Source organism: Aythya marila (assembly GCF_965140915.1).
Source record: "Aythya marila genome assembly, chromosome: 8".
NCBI lineage: Eukaryota > Metazoa > Chordata > Aves > Anseriformes > Anatidae > Aythya > Aythya marila.
This window is the reverse complement of record NC_139049.1, coordinates 4,526,883-4,537,917: the sequence shown is the minus strand read 5'-3', so window position 1 is coordinate 4,537,917 and position 11,035 is coordinate 4,526,883. Positions and strand designations below refer to the sequence as shown.

The following is an 11,035-nucleotide window of genomic DNA, read 5'->3' as shown; positions in this document are numbered from 1 at the left end:
AATACTGATACGTTACATCAAGGAAGAAGAATTTAACAGGCAACAAAAACAAATATTTCTAAGTAGACAGTCGAATATTTAGTATGACTGGGAAATCTTCTTACTCCTTCCCTACTACACAAATGTGCTCGTACAGGAATTAAGCAAATATAAACATGCCCATTTCTCCTGTATGAGAATATGTTTGTAATACAATTTGATTGTGGAATTTGGTGCTTACCCAAATTCATTGTTTCAGCTGTGTAGAATATCACATTTAATTCACAGGAAAATTTTCATTATGAGGACAAAAGCTTTATTTTTGAGGGGTGGGAGGTGGGGAGGGTGGAGGAGTACCTGAAGTCTTTGCAAAAATCTGTGAAGGAGTATCAATTAACTATGTGTGTTTTTCAGCTCTTTAGCACTCATATTCCTAGTTTCTTCCAAAAGAGCTATCTAGGCCTACTGATTTTCAAGACAACAAGGAAACTTTGCTCACTGTGGTGCACATAGCTATGCTGGATTAATGTATTTGTGAACACATATTTCTGCAGCCCCTGCAATGGTAGTTTTTAAATTGAAACTGCTTAAGTAAAAATGGTAACTGTGCTGATACAGTCTAGAACGAGATTGCAAAAAATAACTCAATACATTTCTAAACATCCTTTTTTAAGACTGTAATGGCAGCAATGTTCACTGTTATCTTTAAATACCAAAGTATTAGCTTCACAAAAAATTTTAAAATACTTGAGTACCAAAATTCACAAATAGGATTTTTTTTTAATCTCACACAGTTGTGAGGAAATATTTGTAGTCACCTTCATCCTCCCCTACATTTTAAAGGAAATTACATTCTTACTGTTAAGCAAGCAGTTATGATTAAAATGATTTGCTGCCAAATCACAAAATTGGCAGCCTGAAACTGCTGCAAACTTCTAACATCCTCTTATTTTTCTCTCCTTTTTCTTTACTGTCATAGTTTCACAGCATATAGTAACTGTATTTAAACCCAGTCAGGATCATGTCCACGCAGATTCGAGGCTACTTATAACATAATTATACTGTTCATAACAGAAATTCATAATTATGCTGAGCACTCTTTGTTCAATTTGGTACACAAACAGACACCCCATATGCCAGTTATAAATACTTACCTGGAGATTATCACAAATGAGAATGATCTGGGAAGAACAGACCTTTTTGGATCCCATAAATTGCTTTTCCACCAATGAAGATCTCTCAGTAGAAACTTTAGAGTAGACACGTGATGATCAAAGGAATGTTCCATTATTTGTCTCAAAAAAAAAAAAAAAAAAAAAAAAAAAAAAAAAAAAAGAGTAATTAAGCATTCTTATTCTCCTCCCAGTCAATATCCAACCTATACTGGAAAACTGAAAATTCAACCAGCTGCCATGATCACTGAGTGTAAGTCATGCATGTATGTTAAATACAGAGAGCACTAAGCTCATTTTTTGTTCTACGTATTTACAGCATCTGAATACATGGAAAAACAGAACTGTGAACCTTTAGGCCTCTGGTACATTCACCATAAGTTTAAGAAAAGGAAGATTTAAGTTATGGAATTGCAGTGCCAGTGCTCTAAGAAGTTGATAGGGAGTCAATGTATCTCACATTACCATCTACTTTTTCCCAATACATCTCCAATAACAGCAGAAAATTGAATTTCACCATAGTTCACGTGCAAGAGAAGGCTGTCCCAACAGTGCCAGCAATATTGGATTTCAAAACAACATACAACAGCTGCACTGGGACACTTTTAGCAAAATGTATGGAGCTGAGAGACAAACAGTGAAGACAGTAGACTTAACAGAAGAATATAGAGATTGTATCTGGCTGTCAGCCAGTGGAGAAAGAGAAAGACCTGACAAAACAGAGCAGATCAAACTCCCATCCCATCAAGGGTGCATTACTACTGATCTCAGGTGGAGGCTGACAGCTTGGTCTCAGTATATTTTGACAATTCTAGTACTAATCTACAGAACTCCTGTCACTGAACTTGTCCATCGTTAGGTCAGGCATGCATCTCACAGGAATTGTTAACTATAGCTGATACTGCCTGAGGGCAGTGGGGTGGAGTAGGTGCTATCTCAGGTCCTTCCATGCTGTTTTCTACTTGAGAAGGCTATTGATGCCCTACTTAGGCAGTGTGATTTATTCTGTCATTGTGAAGGTCCTCCCAAGGTCATTAGCTCTGTCATTGAGAGTTAGATTATATCAATATTTTTCCCACTAAGGATTAGATTACATAACTCACAGCCTCATTGAATTCAGTGATATTAGGGAACCAATATTAATGCTAAATCTGTGAAGCACGGAGCATCACAAAGGTATTCAGGCGACAAAAGCTAACGGTAATGTTTGTCAGTTATTCAGTTCCAACATTGTGTATGAAATTGTATTTATGACTAGAACAATTCTCAAGATTTCTACATCCAATGAAGGACATAAACACCTACAAACTCAATGCTTTGATCAAAACAACTTCCACAGTCATAAATTAGGTATGCAAGCTACCTTCATGCTGCACTTGGAAAGTTGATGAGGTGGTGTGGAAACTTCAATAGAAGTAATCTTTTCTGGCTATGTGTTGCAGCAAAGACCTGATACTACTCTATTAGTTCATGAGGCACAAGCAGAAAACCATCTCCCAGCAACCTCCTACTGGTATTTGACCCATGATGGCCTGACCTCAATACTCTTTTCATAACAATTAGAAGTTGATCTCGTTGATATGCCTAAAAAATACTTTAAAGAAGGAAGTAAATGTGAAATACTGCCATTAACCATGCTTTAATTCAGGGAATGAAGTTATTTAGGAATTTTTCTCAAAACCAATTTAAATCCATTGACTAACTGTTCATCTATGATACCTATTTAGTCTGGGATCTTCTTAGGTTTTTAAAGGCAACAGGCACCTATGCCTCACTAAAAGTCAGTGGGATATTAGTTGCCAAGCCATTTATGTTGTTTAATGAGACACTGCTAAGCCTTTGTGCAACATTTGCAATGGCAACTTACTCTTACATGCAATTGATCATAGTAGGACTATGTGTAAGGGCTAATAAGAAAGTACTGGAGCCATTTAATTTGCCCTTGTATCATAGCACTAAAATGTCCAGTATGGATCAATATGGCGAAACTGCTGTGGAATCTGTAATTTTGGAATTTTCCAATTCTGGCTCTGCATTTTTCTGTAAATTCACTATTTTATTTTAGAATAAACAAATAAGCTTAATATCTTCTTTGAAATGTCTTGAAAAATAATTTATTCTACTTTAACAGATCATTAAGAGCCTGTGATATAGTTTAAAAAACAAACAAACAAACAAACAAACAAAAAACCCTTTTCATTAAAAACACATTCAAAATAAGATATTACTGGAGTTCCTGCCTTGAATCAAAACATCTCCTGACAAATAATTCTTAATCACAGTTCACTACACTGAAGAGTATTTTCCAGAGGTTTATGGTGAGCTACATTAAAAAAAAAAAAATCATTTAAGTGAAGATTTAGCATATTCGGTATTCCATTCCACAACAGAAAAGTAAAGTAGAAAATAGGTAATTAGATGTTCAGAGACTAATTCATAAAATAATACAAAAGTTGTCTAGAGATCTTGGAGGGTGGGAGTGGTATTTTTCTTCTGACAGCAAATATTTCTAAAGGCAAAAAATAGAAAACAACTAAGTAAATACACAGCTTCAAATGCCATAGCAGTTTCATCGGCAAGGTGTGCAAGGCTCTAGAGCACCTCTCCTATGAAGAGTGGCTGAGAGAGCTGGGAGTGTTCAGCCTGGAGGAGATTAGGGTTATAGGGGATCTTATCAAGGTATACTCGAAGGCAGGGTGCAAAGAGGATGGTGCCATGCTCTTCTCAGTGGTGCCCAGTGCCAGGACAAGAGGCAATGGGCACCAACTGAACCACAAGAGGTTCCATCTGACCATCAGGAAGCACTTATTTACTGTGAAGCTGATGGAACACTGGAACAGGTTGCCCAGAGAGGTTTTTAAGATCTCCCCCCACAGACATCTTCAAAAACTACCTGGACACATGCCTGGGCAACCTGCTGTAGGTGTCCCTTCTTGAGCTGGGATTTTGACCAGAGGACCTCCAGAGGTCCCTTTCAGCATCAACCATTCTGTGGTTCTGTGATTCTCCTAAGCATTCTACCTTTATTATTGCTTTTCAATACACAATATTTTACTCATCTAAAGCTGCTCATCACATTGCAGTAAACATGATTATTTTCAGCTCTGTCACCTTCTCTCTCACTTATTCCTCATACTGTTCTGTCATAATTTAGTTAAGGCCTGTTCTTATGTGAATTAATTCAGGTCAGACTCCTCACAGCGCTGCCTCTAAATAACTTGCACAGCAGTTGGGTAATCCTTTAATAGAAGAATAAACTGGTGCATATTGATCTCTACTCCTTCCAGTAATTAAAATTAATTAGTTTTTCCATCTAAGACAAATATAATAGTTGGGACTGTACATATAAGGAAAGAATCTGAAATAATAAAATACTTAGAACCACACTGTGTCCTTTTCATCATCCAACTACTATGTATAACAAAATCATTTGTGAAGGTCTTTAATGGTGTTCAGAATTCTGAGCTGAACACTTGCATAAAGTTACTGTCAGAAGATGTGCTTTGTGATGCAGACTTATCCTTGGTAGGTCAGTGAAGGAGCTTCCAGTAAAAAAGCTTCCACCTGATAAACTTATTTCTCTTATAACAATTAATTTTTTTACAATTAATTTTTTTTGACAATCTGCATTTTCTCTGAAATTTCTAATTTCTGTTAGAAAATTGGGTAGCAATGATGGAGCTAAACCTACAGTCCAGAGAGCAGAACATACTTGCACGTTAGGGTCATGTAGGTATCCTATGAATTAGGGAGTTTTCAAAGAAGTCAGACTGTAGTTGCTGAGTTTGAGTGAAAACTGAATGATTTAGTTAACTGAATTAGTTAGTCTGAGGCTCTGATCTCAGTGCATGTTAAATGTTTGCTTGTTACAAAGAAAACATTATGTGTTGTAAGTATAGTATTTTGCTCGAATTTGCAAATTGTGACAAGCTATTTGCACAGGTGTCTTTCATAACTACAACTTTCTGACTCCTACTCTTAAGTATTCATCAAAAAAGGGTAGAAAAGGTGGTAGAATTCTATTCTTCTGCTTTGGATAAAATGGGTTACTACAGGGCACCAACTGTGAATGTTTGGTGTTTGACTGCTGTGTTCATTATTGTTCAAACATGCTTGAAACACCAGCAAAGTTCCATGACTGTTTCATATTTCTAGGCATTACCTGTGTGGAGCTCTCTTCTGAGGCTGTTTCAGACCTGAAAATCATTCTGCTAGGCAATGTTGGGTTGGAGTTGCCTCTCCTCAACATCCCTTACCACCTTAATTAAAAAGCTGTAATTGTCCAATGAAAATATTCTGTAGTCCTTTTTCTTCATAGTAACTGGCTATAGGCAGTCTCAGGTATCTCCGTTACTCAAAATGTCCTTGTAACTCAGAACAAATTCTTGCCAAAAAAAAAACACAGATCTGAACTTTGGTAGTCTTTTGCTAAGACATAGTCAATGTAATTTATATTCTTGGCTGACTCACAGAAGAAGCTGATTGTAGAATTCAAAGGCTACAGTTTACTACTGCATCCCTTTTTCAATGATGTGCAGCTCAGACAGTTTATTCAAGTATCTAAGAAAATGGGGAAGAGGTAGCACAAGATGACACACTGCTCATAATATGGATTCCAAGAATGTTTCAGCTCACCTATCTACATTTGGGCAACAGCTAGGCTCCAGTCAACAGCATTTAGAAGGTTATTGACAACCCAAATAATAAAAGCAGGTACCTCTAATTAGCTTGGTAACTGTCTTGGTTCCACTGAATAAACTGATTCATTTTATTGACATGGGAACCTAGACATACTGGTCATACACAAACTTCTACATTTTAAGCATCAAAATTAAGGAAAGGTGAATCCCCTTAGTGCAGAGTGAGATGAATCCTATCCCCATTGCCCAAACCCAATATTCATATCATATTCCTAACCACACTGCTTTGAGTTGCTTAGGAGCCTGTGGATCCTAATCACAATTTCACACGCACAGACATGCAAAATATGGCACACAACAGTTTCAGTGATATCATCAGCACTCAAATATACTACAAACCTCAGGGTGAAATTCATCTTCCATCACTGCAGTATGTCCAAAATACAGCTGCTCTTACACTCTGTGCTTCCACTCTGAAGAGGCTTCATGCAGTAAGAGCAGAAAAGGTAGTTATAGTTAGGTATAAAGGTAGTTTTAAAGGTAGTTATTCCTTCTGTCCCACTTCCCATGCATTAACTCCCACGTAAGCAGTAGTATAACCCACTGAATGGGGACTACCTTATCAAGTGAAACCGGGAAAATCAGCGTGTGCCCAGTCCTCTCCACACCATTATATCTTATGGCTACATAGACTGTGAACTGTTGTGTAATGCCTTACAAGGCACTGCAAACAGCGGCTCCTCTTCTAATATAAAGCTTCAAGTACTATAATAATGTTTTAATTTGCTTCTCTCTCTTCAAGAAACTGTAAAGATTTTCCTCTAAATCTCAGACATTCTGCTGCATTAAAAAAGTGACTGATAAACAATTTCATTTGACCTTTCTCTGCAAATCACATTTTCCTTTTGGATTAAACATTATTTTCTTGATTGTACTTTTTTTAATTCAAATGCTTCAAAAATACCAAAACACAAGAGGGAGATACTTGTGATATGTCATAAAGCCAAATGCTATTTTATTTCATACTACAAAAAGAGAACTTTCTTATCTTAGAAGATATTATCATTTGCTTTTCCCATAAGCAAAGAGACCACTTTAGAACACACCAGTTAGAATATTGAATCTTACTGATTCAGCAAAACCCATTTAGCTGTACTCAATTCAGCAGTAATAAAAATATATGATCCTTCTTTAGTGGGAAACAAATTTGTAATTTTCTTTTAAAAACAAACAAACAAAAAAAAAAAAAAACAACACAGTAGTTTAGTAATTATTCTACAGGTTCACAATAAAGTCTGTCATTTAAAAAATGTCTGCCTTTCCTTCCTGCGTTACATTAATTTTTTTCCCCTTTAGACACATGGTGAGGGATAGACTTGAGCTCTGAATGCATTTCAGATCAGCAATTCACTTAGATCTTTGACTAAGAACCCCACTTTGTATCATTTTAAGAGATTTTACACTTTAGAAATTGAGGCTACAGTTTACAAAGACAGAAATCTTAAACTTTGTTTCCTACAGTCTGTATTTTGTCACAAAAAAAAAAAATAAGTAAGTAGAGAGCCTTGCACCCACTGCTAATTATAGTGGGGTTGAGATGAAAATTTTAAGTAAGACATTTAATCATGGCCATGTAGAATTACTGACGTTGCATTAATTGTGTTAGGTACTATCTAATAAACCAGAGTTACTATTCACTTAGCTCTACAAAGAGTAAAATCAATTTTAAATTAGTTTATGTAATATAATAACTTACAATAAAACAACTGAACACAAAGAACAATGCAGATACCCGTCTGCCTTGCTGTCTTTCCCATGCAATGAAAACAGCTGATGAATTCCAATAAAATTTGAACTCTGATTTCTAAATTAATCACAAGCCTCTTAGTTTTATGCAGTCCATTCAGTACCAAGCTCTCACTGGCTAATATGATCCACACATACAACTATGATTCATGAAGCAAAGAGAAAAATATAATTCACACGAATATGAGGAAGTACATACTGTGACAATGGAAATAAGATAAGCGATATATTAAAACAGAGACCATGAAGAAAAATCAGAATTATTTTCACTCTAGAATAGAATGGTTTCCTCCTAAGTAGTCATCCATGGGACACATGGATGACTACTACACAATTGTTTAGATAAGAATGCAGATAGGTGCATAACAGGGAGTAACTGTATAGGCACGGAGGTGCACAACATGAACACATGGTCTTTCCCATCTCTTTCATTCTCTGATTCCTTAACTTTTATAATAGGATTTTATACATATATATATACACACATTATTATGACCAAATATACATATTATTATGACCAAAGAATGCTAACAAAGAAAGGCTACATCTTTACCACAAGTTGTGCTTGCAGGTCGTCAAGATTCCTCCCTCCCAAATCAGTTCTGTTTTCCTCAGTTTTCTCCAGTTCTGTTCTCTTCTTTCTCCAGAGTCTGGTTTTATTTTCAGAGTATCATTTCTAAGGAGCATGTGGTACACAGACATGACTATTTGATGTTCAAGCACAACAGTAAGTCAGGTCAGGACAGAATGGCAGGAACAGAAAGATATTTTGTTGATCAGTTTCTCTCAGTCTCCCTCTCCCTCTGTCTGTTCACATGCAGAGAGAACACAAGTGACACTTATGGAGGAAGATTTAAGAAAATACCTTGTTTCTATTAACGTTGTGTTCTACCCGTGATGTAGTGTTTTATCTACACAGCATCTGAAATACCAAGTTCAAATACCACTACGGACATATAAAATTATGTGCGTAGTTTATTTTCTTCAGCCACTGTCCCCCCAAAAAATCTTGTGCTACTTCTGCAACACTATCTGCAATATCAAATTCTTTTCATTTCTTTCAAATAACTTCAATTAAAAAAAAAACTTCAGTGATTAAACAGAGTCAGATTCTGAAATGGAAGAAAATTAACAGGGAAATGGTCAGATTTACTATGCTTTCTTTTAATTCTTCCAGCTACCTGTTAAGAACGAAAATTATTTTTGTTGAGAACCCATAGTTTTTTAAAATCACTCTCTTAAAATAAGAAAATGACCAGAAAAGGCATTGCTTTTCTGTTCTCTATTACCTTAAAAGTCTTGTTCATTCACTATCACTAGATAAAATTCCATTTTTATTCTGAAATTCTGTTGAAAAGTACTTTTGTCAAAAAAAAAAAAAAAATCCATAAGTGTTTCAAATAAATACTTTTTAAGGGCTCTTACTACTGAGTTAAACTTTTTTTCTAGGCCAAAGCATTTGATTATTGCATATAAAAATTTAACACTTGATATTAACAATCACCTCTCTAGCAAAAGTTCATTGTATTTTCAAAATATATTTTTTTTAGCCAAAAATTAGAGACAATAATATATTTCTGACTATATCTGCCTATTAGTAGGACTCTGCAACTTTCAAACCTCCAACAAGGAGGTCAGAGAAAAGATTTTTGAGACTTCATTATGACTATTATCATTGTTAGTGATAAATATGCAGTTTGATTTGCTACAAAAAAAAAAAAAAAAAAAACCTGCCAACTTATTACAGAGCTAACTTATAAGAAGAGGATTAAGTATATGGAGTTTCAGCAGCAACTAGGAGCTCTAGTCACTGACCAAAACTGTGCTATGTAACTTGCTGTAAAAACAGAGCAAAAAGACTTTTCCTACTGTAAAATTAGCAGGAAACAGGAAAAACATAGATCTTTTTGCAGAGCACAAAGATCTCCTCTGCTTAGAAACAAGATAGTAAATTTAGTGCATCCACTTAACGTATTTGTGAAAGGACACCCTTTATGCCAGTGACTGTATAGTCCAACACCCAATCTAATCTTTAAAGGTCCCTTCCAACCCAAACTATTTTATGACTCTATTACTATGTAATAAATAACAGCAACTTTCACACTTTTGCAGAGGGACCCATCTTCAAAACAGATAGATACACAAAGACAAGCATTCCCTTGATCTAACATCTAAAGCACAAAGATAATTTAGCCCCAACAGGCTGTTCCATGTTTTAGTACTTCTTCACACTGTAAGGTTTATTAGGATTCCAGCAGTAAGTATCTTTTCTTTCCTAATGGAACATAAAATTATACTACTTATGTATTTCTTTCTTGAAATATTTATAGTGCACCATTTGGTTTGTGATTCATTTTCATTAAAGTTCTTTTAAAATTGAAAACTTTGATTTTTCTGGATCTGACTCCTGTAGTTCCCAGCTTAGGTCTGCAGGTCAACAAGTGTCTGGTGCCAGCTGGCTTTGTACTAAGACTTTGCATAGGTTGACACCTGCATCTGCATTAAAAAAGCAGGGTGATACCCTAGGCTTCTGACTCAGACTAAGAAGTAGGAACTGCTTTTTCATTTCTGACTATGTGAGAATTTCATGGCATGTGTCCATTTCAAAATAAATAAATAAATAAATAAATTATATAGCTTAAAGTGGATTTTTTGTATGATGATGTCAGCATAAACTTTATTTTGGTGTGATTGAATCACATGACTGGATACTAAGCCATGTTTCCCATTCAATTTGTTTGAAGTTTGATAAAAGCTATGATAAAAATTAAGTAAACAAGTTTTCTCAGCAATTCAATAAGAAGCTGTTGCTCTCCAGGCTTAACAGCTACTATGGAAAGACTAAAAGTCAAAAACCCAGGAAACATCCAGCTTTTAAATATTTTTCAAGTGAAGTACAAGGATAATTCTTCTGCCATAAATCCCTGTTACACATCACATTTTCTCATTTGCAGGTTGAACTTTGTGTGTCAACGTTATCTTATCCTCCAGCTCTTCATGTCCAACATTAAGCTTTAATAAAAGCACCCACTTTCCTGAAATGCCTTAACTCTATCCACTCTTGTACCATATTCGCCTTTACCTCACCTATATTTGTAACTAATTATTCCCCTAAAACTTACTGTTTTGCATCTTTCTCATCTTCTAGTTTTGTAATATTAACAGTTAAAGTGTATTTCCTTTCCAATTTTCTGAGAGCTAAAGTTTACACTTTAGATAGATTCTACAGTTTAAGCGTTGAGGTGGATAATGTGACCATTTGTCTGAGCCTCGAGATACTAGGTATTAATCTGGAAACATGACTTCTAATCAAATTCTTTAGTTTCATTTAAAAGTAAATGGAATACGTTCTTGCCCTTCTACATGAAAGTTTCAATATTGATTATATTCATCTGGCACCTTGACTAATATCATGCTCTGCTTATAATGCAATATTAA

General features: G+C 35.4%; 1 long non-coding RNA gene across 1 annotated transcript; it reads right to left on the bottom strand.

Annotated features, from left to right (window-relative positions):
- Nucleotides 1-997: 997 nt before the first annotated feature.
- LOC309880528 lies at nt 998-8,277 on the bottom strand. Its single transcript, XR_014317987.1, has 3 exons — nt 8,151-8,277; nt 6,191-6,273; nt 998-1,274 (listed from the first exon to the last, which is right to left on the bottom strand). It is a non-coding gene; the product is annotated as an uncharacterized lncRNA (long non-coding RNA).
- Nucleotides 8,278-11,035: the final 2,758 nt, after the last annotated feature.